Below are 22,663 nucleotides of genomic sequence, written 5' to 3'. Positions count from 1 at the left end.
CTCACCTCGGACCGAAATGATTTCGCCGGATGGGGTAGTAATATGGACTATCTTGTCGTGACATATACTCTCCGCTCTGTCCTCGGATAACCAGTCCATGCCGACCATGACATCGAAACTACTAAGCGTAAAAGGAATAAGGTCGATATCAAAGACATGACCTGACAGTTTTAACTTACATCCCGCAAGTACATGCGTCGTTACTATAGTCTTACCGTCAGCTAATTCAACAGGAAACTTAGCATCTAACGGAGTTGGAGTTAAGTCTAAGAGTTGGCTAAAGGCTTTCGACACAAAACTCCTATCAGCTCCAGTGTCAAACAATACAGAAACAAAAAAAATCGTTCACAGGGAACTTACCAGTCACCACGTACGGATCATTGCGAGCTTGACCCGACCCAATAACGAAAGCTCTTCCTTTGCCATTGCTTCCACCACTACTGCCACTTCCATTACCTCCGTTGTTGTCATTCTGTTTCAGCTTGGGACAATCTTTCCTGAAATGACCTTCCTGCCCACATTCGAAACATCCCTTCGTCGTCATAGGTGGCTTAGGAGCACCCTTTGCCGCAAGGTCTCCTCTACATTCCTTCGCCTGGTGACCCATCTTTTCGCATCTCTGACACTTGACACGGTCACACGGGCCAACATGATGATAGTTGCACCTATTGCACTTCGGATATTTCCCAGCATATCCACTCGAACCCTGCCCGCTACCGTTGTTATTGTTGTTGTGACTCTGATTGTTAAAGCTTCGAGTGAATTCAGGCTTGCTGTAGTGTTGTTGCTGTGGGGGGTTCGAGGACGAGGATCTGGTGTTGTCAAACTTTCTCTTTCCGCTGCTCGGGTTGCTGTTGCTGTTGTTGTCATTACTCGGGTTGTCACGGGCTTTAGTGGTTGAACCCCTAGGTGGTAACGCACCTTGGGTCACTACTTGGTCCGTCAGTTTGTGAGCTAACCGGATCGCTTGTTGAATCGTGGCTGGTCTGGAAGACGTCACCATGCCCTGAATTTGCGGTGCTAAGCCATCAATATACATTTCAATCCTCTTACTCGGCGGATCTACCATCCGCGTACACATCACCGCTAACTCGTGAGAACGAGTAGTATAGGCTTCGATTTCTGAGCCCACCATCTTCAGCGACCAAAATTCTGACTCCAACTTTGAAATCTCTTCTCTCGGACAGTACTCCTCTCGCATCATGTTCTTGAACTCCTCCCAGTTCATAGCGTTAGCCAGTTCCAATCCAAGGATTTGCACGTTCGAATTCCACCAAGTGAGGGCAGAATCCTCCAGTGTTCCAGCAGCGAATTTGACCCTACTGGCAGGGGGACAATTACACATCTCAAATGCCGACTCGGCCTTCTCAGCCGACGCAGGAAGCCTATAGCTCCCTCAGTGCCCTTAAACGAACTGGGCTTGCAGTCAAGGTAATTCTTGAAAGTACACGTTCCAGTTGGACCTCCAGCTTGGTTCTAAACATGTGCGGCTTGAGCGGCCACCGCATGGTCGTTCAGCAGAGTTTGAAGTTCTGCTGCAGTCAAGTTGATGTTACCGCGACCGTGTCCAGCGCTTCTTCCAGCCATTTCCTAGAATCACAGTATAAAATGTTAAACATGAATTTTTCTTTCATATCCAACACACCATACATGTAATAAAAAGATAGGTAAGAAAGAAATAAGAAACAACATCACATCACAACCATAAATTAATCTACTTAATAATTCATGATTAAAACCATTGTATTCACTACAAAGTATTTCCAATCAATCCTTAAAATCATAGAAAATAATAGTTTGGATGGAGACAACCCCTCCATCTAGATGTCATCATCACTAGATGTCATCATCTGAGGACACCTCTGAGTGTGCCTCCTCCTCAGCCGGTTCTTCCTCCGGTTCTTCTTCAGGTTCCTCCTCGGGATCTTCCTCGGGGTCCTCCTCAGGCTCCTCTTCGGGATCTGCCTCAGGCTCGGCCTCAGGCTCTGCCTCAGGTTCGGCTGCGTTCTGAGCAATTTGCATTTGTAACACATCGCAACGCTCTAAAGCCATCTCGGTTCGGGTCCTTGCTACTTGGAGTTGCTCTTGCAAGTCTATCATCTCAGCTTGCATCTTTCTCATAATTTTCATCTGTTGATCACTAGCCTCTTGCATTTCCTTCATTGCCGCTGCCATGCGGGCAATCTCCTCCTTAGTCTCGGTTCCGTCTTTTAATAGTCCGGAAACGTTCGCTCTCGTATAGCGCATGTAACCCACGTCACGCTCCAAACAAGAAACAACAGCTGCGAGAACTCGCCTTACAGGTTCGGTTATGGGTGGTAGGGTGTTGGGATAAGCAGGATGGTTCGGGTGAGGTAACGGGGGAACTTGTTCATGATAGACAATACGTCTGATCATATTAGGGTACCAATCCCAGCTAACTTCGTTTTCGTACATGCCTCCGGATAAGCGGTACCTCTTCGGTGCGGGAGCTTCGAGTTCCGGGACTACACGGGGTGGCGATGCGGTAGGTAACTGCGGTTCCTTCCCGTGAGCATGAGTCATCGGATTAGATGAGGATGAGGGTGGCGGCGTCGACATTCCTACAGGTAAGCCGTGTATGCGCGCGCGTATGAGTGAAAGAGGTAAAGAGAATAGATAACAAAGACTACACAAATCTATTCAGTACGTATCATTATAACTAATGGGTCGTCGCGGTTATAGTCTAGTATGCAAGCAGCTTCTAGTTCGCTATAACCAATGGCTCTGATACCAATCTGTCACACCCTCAAAATCCACTAACGGAGTTTTACCATCAAAGGGTGTGAACTAACAGGATCAGAATCATTAGTTATAATCAAACCATAAAACAAAGTTTCAAAACCATGAAAACGTTTACGAGTAATTAAATGCGGATGCGTAAAACCGTAGAAAACAATGTTACGTCACGCAGGACGACTTAAAACCCAATGATAACAGTTTAAAAATAAGTTTGCATAATTAAAATGTTTCAAGCAATGCATGTTCCTAAACCGCGCGCCCGCCTCGGCTACCTGAGAATAACATACTAAAAGTGTCAACACAAGGTTGGTGAGTTCACAAGTTTATATAAAATAAAGCGTTTGGCGTTTGCGTTCAGCGTTTTGCGTTACAGCGTTTTGCGTTATAGCGTTTTGCGTTACAGCGTTTTGCGTTACCAGATAGTGTTATGTCAATTATATATCTATAGGTAGCTAGCCTATAAAACAAGTATCACTAAGTGTTCGACACCGAAGCTGACTGTTTATCATTTGCCTTGCCACCAGGTCATCCAGACCATGGTATGTGTTTAGCCAATATTACACCCACTCGACCTCCAATCGAGTTTAGCGTTGGGTGGGGTTTGTCAAACCCAGTAGTACTACTCAACAATGACTCGCTATTATCCAATATTAAACGGTTTGATGTGAATGAAGGACTTTAGTTAACGCGTTTGCCACTTAGTCTTTACAAGTGATATATAATCTATATTAACAAAATCTTAAATGCATTTTCGAAATATGTTATCTCCCCCAAGTGAAAAGCGTTTAAAAAGTTTAAAAAGGGGAAAGTGAAACTCACTGTTTGAGAAGAAATTCCCAAATTAAATCTCCAAGATGCGCGTCACAGAAAAACTCTCTCTAGCGTTCTAAAACAACAAAGAGATTTTTCTAAGTGTCGGAATATTATCGAGTCTCTAGACCCGGTACATAATACCTATGTACATAACATGTTTCGTGTTTCGTTTGTGAATCGTGTGTGACTTTAACAAATGTATTTGTGATACGTTACATGTGTAAGCAATTATTTACGTGTCATGTATTCATAAAGTACATCACTACCAATTACTCCCCGTAAGGACAATTTGGTCAACACATAACAATTAACTATCCAATATTCCCCATGAGGGCAATTTGGTCAAATCATGACAATCAATTAGCAATTATTCCCCGCAAGGGCAATTTGGTCAAAACATAACAATTATATAGCAAGTATCATGTTTCATGCATTTTCACAAAATTCAGCAGCTAGTTTCACCGAGACAGAATTCTACCTGAAAAACTAGTCTATTTCACCGATCATAGCATCACAATTAATTTACCAAAAGTCATCACAAAAGAATATATGTCTTAGGTTTCCAGAACATATTTTATTTTATTTTTATTCCACATAGGTTTCTCACAATCATCAAATCATTACAGCAAACTCATAACAGTCAAATTCATGCGCAACAGAATGTTATTTGAAATTCCCGTTAAACGAAAAATACAATAAATGCAAGACCACTTGGGATAGGTTCCTAACTCAATAGGTCAACTTCCAGAAGTGGAACCAACCCAATTGGTCTCGTAGTTCATGAGATATAACCTTTACAAAACAACCTAACAGCAGGTCTAACAACTCAGCTTTGCACAACGTTTTTGTAAAATCATAAAAGTTAACTTTTCCATTTCCAAAAATTGCAAATTTACATTCTTTAGAAACTAGACTCAACCTAGTTTACGGTAGTATTAATAATCGCTACCAATTTTCACATTTACACTTTGTTACAGTCAATTAAACATCAATAACACAATCTGTCCAGAAACTGTTTGCATCCAAACTCAACATATTAACTATCTATGGACCATCATGCATTCATATAACACTCTAGACTCCATAAACACTATCCATGCATATCGTGTCGTCTTCCCTAAAACACCAAAAACACCATTGTTGGTGAAACCTGCAACTTCAAGAGAATTCATAACAAAACAAACACACAACATTCAATCATCACAAACATTCATCCTAATCAAATATCACATTTCAATCAATTCATTAACCCAAAACATTCATTCCGTCCAAAGAGGTTTCCACAATGACCCGAGAACATTTTTTCAAGGTTTCATATACCTCCAATACCTAACGACTCGGATGATCAAGTATAACTTTGATAGAAGCAAATATGTATGAATCAAAGGCTTATAGTTTTCGGGTTTGAGAGGATTAGATGATTTCAGATTCAAAATAATGACACCAATAATGCATACCAATGCCTTTTAAACTTCAAAACTACATGTCTGGGCCTAAAACCCTGTTTGGCCGAGAACATGAGTATACCTGGGCCAGACCATCAGTACCAAACCATTTTTATTACAAATCCCTTTGTGGGCCACTCCGATTGGGCCGAGAACATATTTTTACAAGCACAAGCATGGGCTCGATCCATATTTAAAATTGATCTCTTATAGCATTCGTTTCGACAAGAGTAAGCATGAGGTAAAAAATAAAACTAATAAGAAATAAAAATAAAAAATAAAAATAAAACAAAAGTAAAAATAAAAATACAAAAATTTAACCACCCGGTCTTCTTGTAATTTAGCAAATTCTGGGATCTATTTCAGTTTCTATAATCAAGAGCCTTTTAAGAAAAGATCCGAACATGAAATCATATTAATTAAGATGCTTTCATAATGATTCATTTTCAGAATTATTATGACATAGAGAGACAGATTGATAGCAGGTATTAAATACTTAGCATAATTTTCGTTGCATCAGTGATACAACTTATGCTCAATTAGGCATAAATATTAGATGGACATCACTCATGTACCTATGATTCCTCCTATCTCTTCTCAAAGCGTATTTGGTTTTCCCCAGATCACCCCAATTTGACTCCAACCCCCTAGTGCTTAATAAAAGATTTTCTTTATACAAACAAAATTTTAAGCTTCAAGGTTGAACGTTGGACATACTTATAGTTTGACCCTTTAAGCATTTGAAAAACGAATATTAATAACCCAATATATATATATATATATATATATATATATATATATATATATACATAACTGGATCTCTACGGTCAGTTTTACTAGAAAACCCTTACGGTGTCTAGTTAATATTTAATTCTTGGTTAGTTATTATAAGTACCCTAATTACTCAACAGTTGGTCCATGTTTAAGCTACATGACTCGCTAAGGTTCAAGCTATTATAAACCTAGGAGAAAAGGGGTAATTCAACACTAAGGATAAAACAACCCAACTTACAAACTTAACCTAGTCGACAGTGAGAAAAACCGCATGTGGTCTCGCAACGACTAACCCTATCAACTAACTAATTAGATAAGGCGACACCTAAGGTTTTGGTACAACTCAAAGGTGGTTAATCTACTAATTTTAATGATCTATGCAACACAAACCCTAATGATACGTCTATCACAATCAATCAACACACAAAGTATTAACCGAACTATGTAATTAACGACCACACAAAACTATTTTTTGCAATAATCAATCACACGGGGCTCATGCAACTAAGATACATATATGGCAGCAGATATTAACGGGATTGAATAACAATTTATGAACTTTGACAATAGAAGAACAATTAACCACTCGTTAAGCACCCTAAACTAGTTTATTTTAACCGTTAAACATCAAACCTAGGTGATTCAAACGGGTTTAGCCTATGAATGATAATAATCACCATGGTCATTAGAAACTAAATAAAACTTGTTTGGTCTCTTATAAACATAAAACGAACCTTAAATCGTTAATAATTGAAAAACTGACAAACAATGAATCAGACGATGAACCGAGAGCTTCTCCTCTTTAATTCTTCATTCCTAAAGCTTCTTTGGTGTCTGGTAGGGTTCTATTTTCGTTCTAGGGGTTTATATTATATATATAAGTGTTATAAACTTGTTAAACAAGTTAAAATATTTAAACTCGGTCCAACCAGCTCTAATAAATCAAAATAGTCGATCTGGGCATTTAAGCAGCTGAGGTAACATCCTAGGGCGCCGCCACCAGTGGCCATGAAGGTTCAGGTGGCCGTGCAGCGTGGTCATGCTCTTTGGGTCTTCGTTTATTGTTAGTGCACGGTTTGGTGACTGGTGATTTGCAGTTAAAGTATTCAAGATTAAAGTATTCGATAGCTACAGAAAAGTGGGTGTCTGTTAGTGCACGGTTTTGTTGTCCGTAGCGATCAAATAAGTTATGGGTTGTCAGTCTTTATATTTAATGTATATTTATTGTAAATTGCCCATTCGCTATGGATTGTATAGCGAATGAGGTCCATTCGTTATAGACTAGGCTAGTTCGTTAAGGTATAAGCCCATTCGTTATGGAAGCACAACGAATGAGGGCTGGTTCGTTAAGTTATTACCCATTCGTTATGGAAGCATAACGAATGGAGCCTAATTCGTTATGAAGATATAACGAATTAGACTTAATTTAATGAACTAGAGCATATGGCCTATAAATAGGCATATCCATGCTAATATGTAGGTAGATCACACACATGAGAGATGTGAGATCCATAAGTTATCCTCTCCATAAGTTATTATGTAATTATCCATTATTTATCAATAAACCGTATTTAAAGTATTCATGTTCGTATTGTATAAATGATGTATCGACGCGGCTAGATCCAAGACGGGTCCAAACATTTATCGACTACTGACTTGTTTAAACTTCGTTTGTGTTTACCGGCTTCACCCGAGGTCCATTTTAGCTGATTCTTTCTCCATTTAACTCGTTTAATCACTCTCTTCAACATGGGACCTATCACATACACAAACATGTAAATTCACGCAAGAACAATCGATATTCGTTAACGTTTAAGCGCAAAATGACATAGAAACTAGCAAGGAAAAATGTGTATTTTACAACACATCAGCACACATAAGCAATTTTACTATCATTTTCCAAAGGTTGGATCAATTTTCATTTGAAAATATTTTAAGCTTCTAAAAAACTCTTAACTGAATAATCATATCACTTCCCACTTGTGTTACAGAAGACAATTTTAAACTCAGTCGCTGGGAGTTTCCATCCAGCGTCTTTGCCTCATGTTGAGCTCCTTATGCCCAAAAATATATATCTTAAAGTTTTGTGATCAGTGAATACATTAAACTTACTGCCCTACATGTAACGAATCTAGAACTTACTGCCATTTGGTGATTGCTTCTATTTTGGCAAGGTCCACATGAATACCTTCATTGTTAATCAAGTGACCTAGGAATTGTACTTCATGTAACCCAACCTCATACTTTGAGAATTTAGCATAAAGCTTCTCTTTTCTCATTAGTGTTAAAAGTTTACGAAGGAGTTTGACATGATCACTTGTATTGGAATAAATAAGTATACCGTCAATAAAAACGATTACATATTTATCCAGATACGGTTTACATATCCGATTCCTCATATCCATAAATGCAACTGGTACATTGGTTAGACCAAATGACATATCTGTAATCTCATAGTGATCATATCTTGTTCTGATAGCAGATTTGGGAATTCTCACTATACTTTTAATTGATGGTATCATGAACTTAAATTGATTTTAGAAAAATATCGAGCTCCTTGAAGTTGATCAACCAGATCATCATTTCTTGGTAAGGGATACCGATTCTTAATTGTGACCCAATTTAATTCTAGATAATCGATACATATACGCATCGACCCATATTTCTTTTTGACAAACAGTACTTGTGCTCTCCAAGGTGATGAGCTTGGTCGTATGAAACCCTTTTCTAGCAATCCAGTTAATTGTGTTTTCAATTTTAACATCTCTATTGGTGCTAATCGATATGGAGCTTTAGCAATTGGTATTGTTCCCAGTATCACATGGATTTTGAATTCTACTTTATGATCAAGAGGTTGTCCAGGTAAATCTTCTGGAAAATATCAGAATGTTCCGATACTACCGGAATTTCCTTCAGCTCATTTCCTTTGGTTCTAATGATTACATAAATTATATCAACTACTCCTTGCTTCCTTAATTATTTTTTCGCTTACATTATAGATATAAACTTCGTAGTCTTAGAAATTTTGTCTCCTTGGATTGTAATAATCTCTCATGTTGGCGTACGAATCTCAATAGAATTCTTATTACATAGGATTCGAGCATGATTGGCTGCTAACCAGTCCATTCCTAATATAACATCGAATCTAGCAAGATACATTGGAAGTAAATTCGCTTTAAACTTATGGCCTAATAAGTATATAATTTCTTCTTGGAGTACTTCATGAATATGAGTGAAATTTCCATCGGTTGTTTCTACCATGCAGACTTGATTAAGTTTGGTTAATGGCTGATTTATGGCTTGGCAAAAATTCGAGTTATGAACATTTGATTTGATCCAGAATCAAATAATACTTTAACGTAAACGTTAATAATAAGAACGTACCCACTATAACGTTTGGAATCATTGCTGCTTCTTACATAGTAAGCTAAAATCCTCGTGCATTCTTCTTAGGTCCATTTGTATTTTTAGCTTTGTTGTCAGACACCTTTGTCAGCTTTGGGCATTCTAGACGGATGTGATGAGGTTCTCCGTAGTTGTAGCAAACGCAGGTTTATTTTATTATACGTTCTTTATCCGTATGGCTAGCCATTTGCAATAATTGCAATTCTCAATTTTCTTAAAAGCGCACCTCCCCGAATGCCTCTTTCTACAGATTTTACAGAAAGGCTGAGCATAAGATTGACCTGCTCCTTTATTTTAAAATTCTTGGAAAATTTTCTAGGCTAGATAATTATTTTTGTCTCTTCGTGTGTTCGGATTAATCCATCTGTCATGGTATTGTCTAGCTCAACTGTTTCCTCAATTTTTTGAGGTCTAGCCGAATTTACCATATCGCGGATTTCACTTACTAATCCCCAAATATAATGAGAAATTAGTACTTATTCTGGCGAAGCCTAAGCCGGTGCCATTCTTGCATATTCGATGAAATTTGTCGCATACTCACGATAATTAACACCTTCCATCTTGTGGTATAAGAACATATTAGCCATCTTTTCTCATTCATGAGGAGGATGTATTTCCTTTCTACTATTTCTTTGAATTCTCTCCAGCTTATAGTATAATCTATGTCATGTCCCTTTGCCTGAGAGACTGTGTTCCACCATTCTAATTCTTCATTGGTTAAGAGGTTAGAAGCAAACACTATTTTATCTTCTTCAACACATTTACTGATTCTTATAACAACTTCTGTCTTTTCTATCCAATGCAGTGCTGAAATGGATCCTTCATTTCTAGAAAATTAGCTTGGTTTACATGCCAAGAAATCCTTGTAAGTACAACCGTTAACTTTTGACTTTTTGGGTAGTGGATTATTTCTATTTCCTCCATTAACATTGTTACTAACCTCAGTATGAAACTTTTGTGTTTTACTCTCGGTCTTATCCCTAAATACAGTTATTGGTTGCTTAATAGTATCAACAATTAAAGGGATTGCTTCAACGATTCTCTGAGCTATCATATTTTCAATAACGTTCATATTTAGAGGATTTTCTTGATCATTTTGGTTTTCATGATTGTTTTGGTTAGAAAGAACTTCATTTAACATCTGAACTCCAAACAAGAAAGGAATTTATTAATATCGTAGTTAAATAATAAAGTAAGCAAGATATTAATAACACATAAGCACAAATAACACATAGGCAAAGAATATGCCAAAGTCTTCGATCATTGTGACAATTACTCATTATATATATATATATGCATCACTATAATTTAAATCTAATATACATTACACACTCAATTTTTTAACAAAAAAGAAATTACGATAATGAACATATAGAGAGTATATATATGTTAGCAGTATTTATATGTATGGTACCCGATCATAATATCTCCAAGTAATATTCTCCCTAATACGCCTTAGTTTGTTGTTGGTGCCTATCAACTCTCCCCCATAGTGGCGGAGTTTTGTTGTTATCTCAGGTGTCATTGGGGTAGTTAGATGTCTCTACTTGGAATGGTGCATATGGATTTGTCATCATCGTGTGGATCTGCCAGTCTTTAGTCCACCATTCCTCTAATTAAGCTTGGTTGATGATGTCATTAGGGGGAGGGGGATCTATTTTTTTGGGTTGGGGATTGTATGGTCGGGTTGCTGGAGCTTCTTGCACCTATATCATTTTGTAAGTCCTGAAAACGGATCTTTCAATGTGATATCACCTAAACTCGTTGTTTTGCAAAATCTAACACAAGTGGATTCAAGATAACGAAAATAAAATACAATAAGATGCTTCTAAACACACGTATATTCACGTCTGGTGCTTAAGCACAATGGATTACAAAGGAACCAATACTTCTATCTCTCTCCCTCTCTTACGTCTGCCTCAAGTTAACCTAGTTACAAGGTTTATATAGAGACTACACACAAGCCCAACACTACCCAAAAGCCCACCGAGATCCTTGTGATCTAGGTTTACAATGTAAGCCCAAAACAAAGTACAAACCATATTAATAGTAGCCCAACAATCTCTCCCTTGGTTTATATATTCAACCTCAGTCGTGCTCAAGTATATTTGCATTTGCTTCTTTTTATGCACCAGCCCACAGACCTGTACGAATGATTGACCAACCATGCCCGTATACTTCTTAGCAGCTGGCTCATACAACGGTTCAGCCATTATTTGAAATTTGCTAAGAGTTTTGATATCCTTCTCACCAAACTTCAGCAAGTCACGTGGATCAACAAATCAAAACTGCCTATTTCTTAGACGAATGATGACCGCTTTTGTCTCACCATCTTATGTCCATAATTTCATTTCATCCAATGCACCATCGGGAATTCTAGTAGAGAGCGGAATGTGACTTGCTTTCTTTGTTGCTGGCCACATGTCATTAACCATGGTTTTCCCAGTTGTTGGATCTCGAACCCCTTTGGCTTTCTTCAAAAACGATTTAGCTGTGGTCATATTCGGGAATCCTCGATCAACTTGATTCCTTAGAATGTTCCAGAAGTCGGTGGCCTTCTTGTCATTGTTCGGGTTGTGAAAAAGCGAGTTGATCAAATCAATTAGGTCAATTTTTGTCCATGGCCCAAAGTCCTTCATCTTCTTGTAGTATTCAGTATTGCCAAGCTTCCTTTTCACCCAACTCATAGATTTATCAATGTCAAAACCCGACGAAACGATGCCTGATCGATCACCATAATTATCAAAGAAGCCCTTTTTGAATTCAACAATAAAAATTATCAGAATGATCGGAAGATTCCACATTTTGGTTTAAATTCTTCATTATTAGAATCTTCTTCTGGATCCTCTCAGCTTGTTCGGCTGTCATTGGAGGAGCAACAAGATATTGTTCAAGTGGCTCAGAAGCATTAATATTGGAAGTTGGACGCACACTAGAACCACTACCTTGATTGTCACAAGTTGTACTCACACCACAATCATCACCACTCTTAAATTCGTCTCCAAATTTCTAAATAAGCTTTTGTTGGAGATCTAAGAACATTGCAATGAGGCCACCCATATTTGATTGAAGTTCTTTGATCTTTGAATCTTTATCATAGTTACTTGCTTTCAAGCTCTTGGATCGGTACATCCTTCAACACCAAGTCTTGTTCAAGTTTATAGACTCGTCGTTGTAAGGACTGTACATCAACATGTTCTATCTCAAGAGCGATCCATTTGCATTTATCTTGCCAAAATTTGTCTTGCATTGCCAGAATGTGTGCGATCTTGTCATCAACACCTGAAATTTGTTGTCCAATCAGGTCAGAAAATCCCGATGGTTATCTGTGGAATGAGTGTGCACTTCAAACTCGAACTCATGAGTAATGTCATCAAAGATCTGTTCTTGACTTCGTTGATCAGTTGTGGATGGACCTTGATCAACTTGTGATTCAATTTTTTTAGGCTCATAATCTTTAGGTTGGCTTGTTGGTGTAGTTTCAGTAACCAACATTCCCGGTCTCGGATCGTTCTTTCTCCTTTTTCTTGGAATGAGATCGGTGGTTGGTTCTTCTTCAATATCATCATCTTGTGTCGAAGTGACTGATTGAGGAGGCTTCAATGCAGTCGACTGGAGCTTTTCTTTAAAGGCATCAAACTCTTTCAATTGATCAGCAGTAGGTACTGATTGTTCTTCCTGGTGCTCAGTCTCCATGTGTTATGATGGAGAATTATCAGGCTCATCATCATCAGAAATCCTCTCATAAGCAGCTGTGAACCTTGGAGCAGGTGTCACATGTTCATCAGCAATTGAGGCACTAGCACTAGCAATGACAGCCTCAGTTTCAGCAAATCTTCCAAATTTGACCAATTTATGAAGTCCTTTGTAGACCACTTTGGCCCCCTTTATTGACTGCTTCATCAACCCAAAAGTATTAGGACCCATGGCTTTCAGATCAAGCGTCTCAACAGATTTTATGAGATCAGGATAGCGAGAGTCGAATATCATCTGTAGAAACCTTGGATACATCAAGATCATCTCCTTTTTCTTGCCCTTGAGGTTACTTATCATTTCATCGAACACAAACATGGAATAATTGTATTTCCAGTCCATGATCAAAGAAACCACAACCGACATCTGAATGTGGCTTATCTTATCAGAAACCCCCTTTCGTCCTGAGAGACACGTGAAGGATGTGTGAATCAAGAACCTCCAATATGGATGGAATAGCTTCTTGATGGCTGGAGGGTAGGATCCTTCATATGCCATTCTCTGAGCTATTTCAGCAACAACATCAGTAGAGTATTCTATTGGATAGTCGGGTTGATAACCAAATAGCAAAACCTCACGAATTATGGCTTCTGCAAATAATAATAGGCTTCTTTTGGACCCTTGATTCAATCACCACAGCTCCCCCAACACCTCTCTGGTTAATGGAAGCATGATTCCATTTTTCGTTCATCATCTTCTTGTAAATGACAGGAGTTTCTCGCAAAGCGTGAGAAATCCTGCACGTATTAAGCCCCACGACCATTAACTTGAACTCCTTGTGGATAAAAGGTGGATCATATAAACATCCAGCAATGTTGTGATTATCAACAAATTTCAAAGGTGTCTGATCAGGCATGACTGCAACAAATGAGTCAAGTTAATAAAGTATTCATTTAACTGGATAATCACTTATCATATGGAATATATATAATTAACATCTTGGTTAAAGAACAGGGACCAGAATTAAAACTATAGATAATGTGATTCCTTATTTGTAAAACAGTGTCAATTATATGTGATTTAGGTAGTTTTCGGTTTAAAGGCTGATTTTTCTGTCTAATAGAAGAGTTTTCGGTCCAAGTGTAAAGTATTATGTCCAATACTGTTCATAAGGGACCCAGTACAGCCGAGAACAAGAGTTTTCGTTTAACCAAAAGGGTTATTGGTCAGACTTTGACCGAGAACTCAAGGGATCTCGGTTGCTGACAGGGTTCTTTGGTTGACCACGGATTTTCGGTCAACCATCCCCAAGAACCCAAGACCCCGAGAAATCTGTAGATCTCGGCCTGAAGACCTTTGGATTCTGCCATGAATATCGTGTCGTCTTCCCTAAAACACCAAAAACACCATTGTTGGTGAAACCTGCAACTTCAAGAGAATTCATAACAAAACAAACACACAACATTCAATCATCACAAACGTTCATCCTAATCAAATATCACAGTTCAATCAATTCATTAACCCAAAACATTCATTCCGTCCAAAGAGGTTTCCACAATGACCCGAGAACATTTTTTCAAGGTTTCATATACCTCCAATACCTAACGACTCGGATGATCAAGTATAACTTTGATAGAAGCAAATATGTATGAATCAAAGGCTTATAGTTTTCGGGTTTGAGAGGATTAGATGATTTCAGATTCAAAATAATGACACCAATAATGCATACCAATGCCTTTTAAACATCAAAACTACATGTCTGGGCCAAAAACCCTGTTAGGCCGAGAACATGAGTATACCTGGGCCAGACCATCAGTACCAAACCATTTTTATTACAAATCCCTTTATGGGCCACTCCGATTGGGCCGAGAACGTATTTTTACAAGCACAAGCATGGGCTCGATCCATATTTAAAATCGATCTCTTATAGCAATCGTTTCGACAAGAGTAAGCATGAGGTAAAAAATAAAACTAATAAGAAATAATAATAAAAAATAAAAATAAAACAAAAGTAAAAATAAAAATACAAAAATTTAACCACCCGGTCTTCTTGTAATTTAGCAAATTCTGGGATCTATTTCAGTTTCTATAATCAAGAGCCTTTTAAGAAAAGATCCGAACATGAAATCATATTGATTAAGATGCTTTCATAATGATTCATTTTCAGAATTATTATGACATAGAGAGACAGATTGATAGCAGGTAATAAATACTTAGCATGATTTTCATTGCATCAGTGATACAACTTATGTTCAATTAGGCATAAATATTAGATGGACATCACTCATATACCTATGATGCCTCCTATCTCTTCTCAAAGCGTATTTGGTTTTCCCTAGATCACCCCAATTTGACTCCAACCCCTTAGTGCTTAATCAAAGATTTTCTTTATACAAACAAAATATTAAGCTTCAAGGTTGAACGTTGGACATACTTATAGTTTGACCCTTTAAGCATTTGAAAAACGAATATTAATAACCCAATATTATATATATATACATATATATATATATATATAATTTTTTAATATAACTTTGAAACACAATATTTAGGTTATAAAGACACTAAAGGGCTTGTGTATGAATGGGGAATTACTCATCTGCTTATATTCAGAGAGATGTATTTGGAGACATGCACACATCTTCAAAACGGCTCTCCACAATAGGTTTAGCATATTTAGTTTATATCACTTCAACTTTTACGCATCATGAAAAGCTACCATACAAATCAATGACTTTCAAAAGCGTATTAAGCCTAGTAACTTCACCCGTTAGGCACATAATGTGCGAAAAAATGTATATAAATAATATACACGAATTGAAACTAATCTTTAAAAACCAAACAACCTCTCCTAGTTCACACAAACGACAAGTCTGTTGCGTATATCAAAGACAAGGAAAGTCCGGATTTCAAACTCGAAGACACGTGAGAACGGCTCATATTATAAACCCTAATCCAAGTCCTAACTTAATATTTAATTGATTTTATATTAATTATTTTAAATTAATTAACTTAACTAACTTAACTTAATGGAACTAACTAAAAGACTTAACATGATTTAACAGGAAGCGAATCACCTAGGTAGGATGACTTAACGACTGTAAGATGGCTCGGGTGCGAACACGTGTTTGAAACCAGGGTTCTAACAAAGGTGAAGCCAAGGTAACTGGATCTCTACGGTCAGTTCTACTAGAAAACCCTTACGGCGTCTAGTTAACATTTAATTCTTGGTTAGTTATTATAAGGACCCTAATTACTCAACAGTTGGTCCATGTTTAAGCTACATGACTCGCTAAGGTTCAAGCTATTATAAACCTAGGAGAAAAGGGGTAATTCAACACTAAGGATAAAACAACCCAACTTACAAACTTAACCTAGTCGACAGTGAGAAAAACTGCATGTGGTCTGGCAACGACTAACCCTATCAACTAACTAATTAGATAAGGCGACACCTAAGGTTTTGGTACAACTCAAAGGTGGTTAATCTACTGATTTTAATGATCTATGAAACACAAACCCTAATGATACGTCTATCACAATCAATCAACACACAAAGTATTAACCGAACTATGAAATTAACGACCACACAAAGCTTATTTTGCAATAATCATTCACACGGGGCTCATGCAACTAAGATACATATATGGCAGCAGATATTAACGGGATTAAATAAAAAATTATGAACTTTGACAATAGAAGAACAATTAACCACTCGTTAAGCACCCTAAACTAGTTTATTTTAACTGTTAAACATCAAACCTAGGTGATTCAAACGGGTTTAGCCTATGAATGATAATAATCACCATGGTCATTAGAAACTGAATAAAACACGTTTGGTCTCTTATAAACATAAAACGAACCTTAAATCGTTAATAATTCAAATACCGACAAACAATGAATCAGGCGATGAACCGAGACCTTCTCCTCTTTAATTCTTCATACCTAAAGCTTCTTTGGTGTCTGGTAGGGTTCTTTTTTCGTTCTAGGGGTTTATATTATATATATATATATATATATATATATATATATATATATATATATATATATATATAAGTGTTATAAACTTGTTAAACAAGTTAAAATACTTAAAACCCGGTCCAACCAGCTCTAATAAGACAAAATAGTCGATCTGGGCATTTGAGCAGCTGAGGTAACATCCTAGGGCGCTACCACCAGTGGTCATGAAGGTTCAGGTGGCTGTGCAGCATGGTCATGCTCTTTGGGTCTTCGTTTATCGACTACTGACTCGTTTAAACTTCGTTTGTGCGTGCCAGCTTCATCCGAGGTCCGTTTTAGATGATTCTTTCTCCGTTTAACTCGTTTAATCACTCTCTTAAACATGGGACCTATCACATACACAAACATGCAAATTCATGCAAGAAAAATCAATATTCGTTAACGTTTAAGCGCAAAACGACATAAAAACTAGCAAGGAAAAATTTGTGTCTTACAACACAGCAGCACACATAAGCAATTTTACTATCATTTTCCAAAAGTTGGATGAATTTCATTTGAAAATATTTTAAGCTTATAAAAAACTCTTAACTGAATAATCATATCACTTCCCGCTTGTGTTACAGAAGACAATTTTAAACTCAGTCGCCCTAATCACTTTAAGTTTTCAGGTAAATGGCTATGTGACAATCGTCAATTTCAGGTTAACTCCGTTAACTCAACTCCGTCAATTCAAACTTAAGATCATTGAATCTATAACGCACACTTCATTACATTTAAACTAGGGTTTAAATGACGCCTAACACTTACTACATGTGTAGTCTTTCGGGAATTGCGCCGAAACGCAAACGAGTTGATGCAAACGATTGGTGAATAAACGAAAAACGTCAAAACAGTAATTATGTGATAATTATGTGTTAGACTTATGTGTTGTGTGATAACATCGTTATAAACACTAACTTAAGATGTAAACAAGTTAGTTAGGCTAGATAAGTAATACTTAGAAGTGGAGGGGCCAAAGTGTAACATAGATTATTATAAATAATAATAATAATAATAATAAACCCTAAATCACTTTTTCTTTCCTTTTCCCCTACCCCGATCGGAACTCTCCTTCTCCCCACCCTCACGGCTGCCGCCACCTATACACACACATACAATCAAGTTCTCAAGTCTTTGATCGAAGATTAAGGTGCTAGGAAGGTATAAAAGACTATCCTATGCATTCTTTATACTTAATTTTGATGTTTAATGGGTTAATTGTAAACCCTAGGGGCCGATTTCATGTGTATATGTAGTTAATATGATTGTTGTTAATTCTATGATGATTTGATAACTAGATTAGATATTGTTACATGTTAATTGCTTGTGTCTTTGATTTGAGTTCAAACAAAAACCCTAATCATGTATGTAATGTGTAATTGAGGTGCATGGATAGTGATTATGAGTCTAGAGTGTTATATGAATGCATGATGGTCCATAGATAGTTAATATGTTGAGTTTGGATGCAAACAGTTTCTGGACAGATTGTGTTATTGATGTTTAATTGACTGTAACGAAGTGTAAATGTGAAAATTGGTTGAGATTATTGATACTACAGTAAACTAGGTTGAGTCTAGTTTCTAAAGAATGTAAATTTGCAATTTTTGGACGTGGAAAAGTTAACTTTTATGATTTTACAAAAACGTTGTGCAAAGCTGAGTTGTTAGACCTGCTGTTAGGTTGTTTTGTAAATGTTATATCTCATGAACTACGAGACCAATTGGGTTGGTTCCACTTCTGGAAGTTGACCTATTGTGTTAGGAACCTAACCCAAGTGGTCTTGCATTTATTGGATTTTTGGTTTAACGGAAATTGCAAATAACATTCTGTTGCACATGAATTTGACTGTTATGAGTTTGCTGTAATTATTTGATGATTGTGAGAAACCTATGTGGAATAAAAATAAAATAAAACATGTTCTGGAAACCTAATACATGTATGCTTTTGTGATTATTTTTGATGAATTAATTGAGATGCTATGATTGGTGGAATAGTACAATCTTTCAAGTAGAATTTCTGTCTCGGTGAAACTAGCTGCTGAGTTTTGTGAAAATGCATGAAACATGATACTTGCTATATAATTTTTATGATTTGACCAAATTGCCCTCATGGGGAATAATGGCTAGTTAATTGTTATGTGTTGACCAAATTGCCCTTACGGGGAGTAATTGGTAGTGATGTACTTTATGAATACATGACACGTAAATAATTGCTTACACATGTAACGTATCACAAATACATTTGTTAAAGTCACACACGATTCACAAACGAAACACGAAACATGTTATGTACATAGGTATTATGTACCGGGTCTAGAGACTCGATAATATTCCGACACTTAGAAAAATCTCTTTGTTGTTTTAGAACGCTAGAGAGAGTTTTTCTGTGACGCGCATCTTAGAGATTTAATTTGGGAATTTCTTCTCAAACAGTGAGTTTCACTTTCCCCTTTTTAAACTTTTTAAACGCTTTTCACTTGGGGGAGATAACATATTTCGAAAATGCATTTAAGATTTTGTTAATATAGATTATATATCACTTGTAAAGACTAAGTGGCAAACGCGTTAACTAAAGTCCTTCATTCACATCGAACTGTTTAATATTGGATAATAGCGAGTCTTTGTTGAGTAGTACTACTGGGTTTGACAAACCCCACCCAACGCTAAACTCGACTGGAGGTCGAGTGGGTGTAATCTTGGCTAAACACATACCATGGTCTGGATGACCTGGTGGCAAGGCAAATGATAAACAGTCAGCTTCGGTGTCGAACACTTAGTGATACTTGTTTTATAGGCTAGCTACCTATAGATATATAATTGACATAACACTATCTGGTAACGCAAAACGCTGTAACGCAAAACGCTGTAACGCAAAACGCTGTAACGCAAAACGCTTAACGCTTAACGCAAAACGCTGAACGCAAACGCTAAACGCTTTATTTTTATATAACTTGTGAACTCACCAACCTTGTGTTGACACTTTTAGTATGTTATTCTCAGGTAGCCGAGGCGGGCGCGCGGTTTAGGAACATGCATTGCTTGAAACATTCTAATTATGAAAAATTTATTTTAAACTATTATCATTTGGTTTTAAGTCGTCCTGCGTGACGTAACATTGTCTGCTATGGTTTTACGCTTCCGCATTTGATTACTCGTAAACGTTTTCATGGTTTTGAAACTTTGTTTTATGGTTTGATTATAACTAATTATTCCGATCCTGTTAGTTCACACCCTCTGACGGTAAAACTCCGTTAGTGGATTTTGAGGGTGTGACAGGGTATCATGTATGTCTACAGGTAGATAAGAGGACCAAACATATATAATAATACATGTCCCTCAGACTTTGAGTAACCGACATAATTTTAAGAGAGAGAATTTAAACAAAACACACCACAATCGCCCCAGTCACTTTCAGTCTTCAGGTGAATGGCCATCCCATATTTCTACAAGTAGATAACAGATCCAAACGAACGTGTAAAAATATATTTGAAATTTTTATTTTATAAGAACATACGCACAATCTTTTTGAATTTTTTAATTTTTTCCCCCTAAATTTGTGCAAATATTTTATTAGAAAAAAACTTTTATGTACAAATTTAACCTCAAATAGGTTCAATCATTGAAACGAAGCATTTTAAGAAACCCTACAAGCACATTAAATCTGGCTATTTCGACCAGTTTTGTAAATAAGTCTGCCACATTATTATTACTGTGACCTTGCTTACGATGAATTAGTTGTCGGTCGTAACAATCATGAATAAAATGAAAATTATGTCAATGTGCTTGGTTTTTGAATGCTGAACATGATTTTTAACAATAGCAATAACAACATCATTATCACAAAAGATTGGAGTATCAAGAAATTCCAAACCATAATCCAGCAATTGATGTTGCATGCAGATAACTTGTGAGCAGCAGATTGAAGCAGCAACATACTCAGCCTCAACAGTGAATGTTGACACCGTTTGTTGTTTCTTACACTGCCATGAAATGAGTCGATCACCTAAGAATTGACATCCAACAAACGTAGATTTCCCGTCAATATCATATTCACCATAATTGTTATTAGCAGAAGCATATAAATCAAAATATGAGTTTTTGGGATACCAAAGACCTAGCTTCGGTTTCCCTTTTAGATATCTAAAAATATGTTTAACAGCAATTAAATGAGAAACTTTAGGATTAGCCTAGAAACGGGCGCATTGACAGACAACAAACATGATGTCAGGGCGACTGGCGGTGAGATAGATCATGGATTTGATCATTGATCGATAGTATGTTTGATCTTTGAGATTTCCTTCAGGATCAGATGAAAGAAGAGGTCATTCCGCCATAGGAGTCGCCTCGCTCTTAGAATCTTGGAATTCGAGAATAGCTAGCATGTCTTCAACATATTTTCCTTGATGCAGCAAAATTCTCGCAAAACTTTGATGAACCTGTAATCCCAGAAAAGTCATCATCTCCCCCAACTAACTCATTTCAAATATCTTCTTCATAACTTCTTCAAATTCAGAACATAGAGACGTACTGGTAGAACCGAAAATGATGTCATCTACATAAATCTGAACCAAGATCAGATCTTTCCCAACAATTTTAAGGAACAAAGTCTGATCCATGGTTCCTTTCTTGTACCCATGCCTCAGTAAGTGAGCTGTCAAAGTTGCATACCATACCCGAGGCACTTGGTGAAGACCATAAAGAGCTTTGTCTAGCTTGTAAACGTAAGTAGGATTCTTTGAGTCAACAAAGCCCGGTGGATTGTCCACATAAATTTCCTCTTTTACTTCTCCATACAAATACGTTGTCTTGACATCCATTTGGTAAATGTGAATCTCATGTAGGAAGCATATGCCAAAAATCCGAATAGCCTCAAGAAGAGCTACAGGAGCATACACTTCAGTTTAGTCTAAACCTTCAACCTGACAAAAACCATGAACTATGAGCCGCACTTTGTTTCTAACAACAACTCGAGTGTCATCTTGCTTGTTACGGAAAACCCATCTTGTATCTAAAGCTTTCTTCCCAACGGGCAGCTCAACCAGTCTCCAAACCCAGAGTTTTTCAAACTGCTTCAATTACTAATGCATGGCGTCCACCCAACTCGGCTCTTGTAAAGCCATTTCAACTGACTTAAGTTCAATCTGAGAGATGAAACAACTGTTGATGGGTCCTGTCTGACTTCTGGTTTTCACGCCTGTTTCAAGAGGACCTATGAAATTTTCGATTGGATGATCTGGTTGAATTTTTGTCGGAATTGAATGACCGGGAACAAAACTGGTAGAAGGTAGATTTGTTGAATCTTCAATGATTTCAGAGAGAGGGTTCTTCCATCCAGATGTCGTCGTACTGTGTGAGTACGAAATACTGGCAATGTATTCATTTGGTATGACTTATGGGAATAGAGTTCTTCCAAAAATTTGACGAATAACACTCTCCTCCTCAACTGATGAGGCATCGGCTGTAGGCTCTGGTGAAGACACGGTCTCAGTAATACTTTCTTGTTGGCTAGCTGACAATGGATGAGTAGTGTCCAATGATTACGACGGGTCAATACTCAGCACTGGATACATATGAGAGTTAGTAGGAATATCTTCTTCCATATCAATAGAATTTGCAGCACTAGCACCTGAATTTTCTACATCAATAACTGGAAACACATTAAATGTCTTAAACATTTCATTATAATCAAATAACCAGTCAGGACCAACACGAGTATTAGTCTTATTTTCTTCTAGCCAGCGCACGTCATAGGATTCCATTATCTGCTACGTTGACTTG

The sequence above is a fragment of the Bidens hawaiensis genome, unplaced genomic scaffold (genome assembly GCF_021521415.1).
Source record: "Bidens hawaiensis isolate Kalapana, Puna unplaced genomic scaffold, B.hawaiensis_p1.1 tig00000001_1, whole genome shotgun sequence".
In the NCBI taxonomy this organism is placed as follows: Eukaryota; Viridiplantae; Streptophyta; class Magnoliopsida; order Asterales; family Asteraceae; genus Bidens; species Bidens hawaiensis.
Note: the sequence above shows the minus strand (reverse complement) of the source record.